The following is a 1,372-nucleotide window of genomic DNA, read 5'->3' as shown; positions in this document are numbered from 1 at the left end:
GGATCAGGAGCTTCAGATCCTTCTTGGGGGCTGGGGATCAGAAGCCCCAGATCCTTCTTGGGGGCTGGGGATCAGGAGCTTCAGATCCTTCTTGGGGGCTGGGGATCAGGAGCCCCAGATCCTTCTGCGAGGCTGGGGATCAGGAGCTTCAGATCCTTCTTGGGGGCTGGGGATCAGGAGCCCAGGATCCTTCTTAGGGGCTGGAGATCAGGAGCTATGTAAATTATTCGGATCGCATAAAATGTCTCAATCTCCTCTCTTTGGAGCGATGCATACTCGAACGATGCATCTCTGTCTACTCAGGAGACAGATATGCCACTGAGATTGACTGAATTAATATTGGATGTTTACCCAGTTTTGGGTGTTCTGCCTCATCACCGGATCGAAATTAACTAATATTAACAGGCCCGACATTACAGAAAATTAGTTCGATTCAGAAACAAGGTACTCCTGGTAAATTGTGAGGTCGCTCTGGCAGATTGACCCCAAAAAACTTGTAATTCTCAAGTATTGGCAGCACTGCGTCGCGCGTGTTCTTCACGGGAAATCTCCATAATGACGTCTCTTGTGCAAGTGGCGTCCCGCTCTCTTCCTGCATCCGAAACGGTTCGGGTTTATTTCGTGAAGTGTTACATTATTTAATATTTGTGCTTGTAAATTATTCTGTTTAGCACTGGAAAGTGTTTTTTGTGATATACAGTCATCTGACTGTAGGTTTTAATATTACTTGATCTATATTATTTCTTATGAGATTTAAACAATGCTCAGTTTATTTTCATTTTCTAAAGAATCAAGTTTCCTACTATATTTTTAATGTGTAACTGAGGCAATTTATGCTTTCTGTACTAATGCAAAGCAATATCTAATGCTTGTTTCATTTGAGTTTATATGTGTTTCGGAATTTCGGACAAGAAGTGATTGTAGATAATCATCAAGGAATGAGCATGGGATACACAATAAACTACCATTCACAGGATGGGTATGGGATGCACAATTGACTACCATTTACAGGATGAGTATGGGGGGGTGTACAGTAATATACCATTCACAGGATTAGAATGGGAGTGCACAATATACTACCACTCACAAGATGAGTTTGGGATGCACAATAAACCGGGAAAGGAATGATACCCAAATCACTTGGGTTGGACGGTAAAGGGACAGTCTCTCTTCAAGCAGGTTGGCGTTCAAGCGTTCAATCCCTGACCGTCCAAGTGGTTGGGCACCATTCTTTTCTCTGTCCCATCACAAATCCTAATACTGATCTTTCCCCAATGCTATATAGTCGTAATGGCTTAGAGCTTCTCTTATAATTCCCTTCCCTTCATAGAATGAGTATGGGGTGAACAAAAGACTACCACTCACAGGATGA

The sequence above is a fragment of the Procambarus clarkii genome, chromosome 56 (genome assembly GCF_040958095.1).
Source record: "Procambarus clarkii isolate CNS0578487 chromosome 56, FALCON_Pclarkii_2.0, whole genome shotgun sequence".
In the NCBI taxonomy this organism is placed as follows: Eukaryota; Metazoa; Arthropoda; class Malacostraca; order Decapoda; family Cambaridae; genus Procambarus; species Procambarus clarkii.
Note: the sequence above shows the minus strand (reverse complement) of the source record.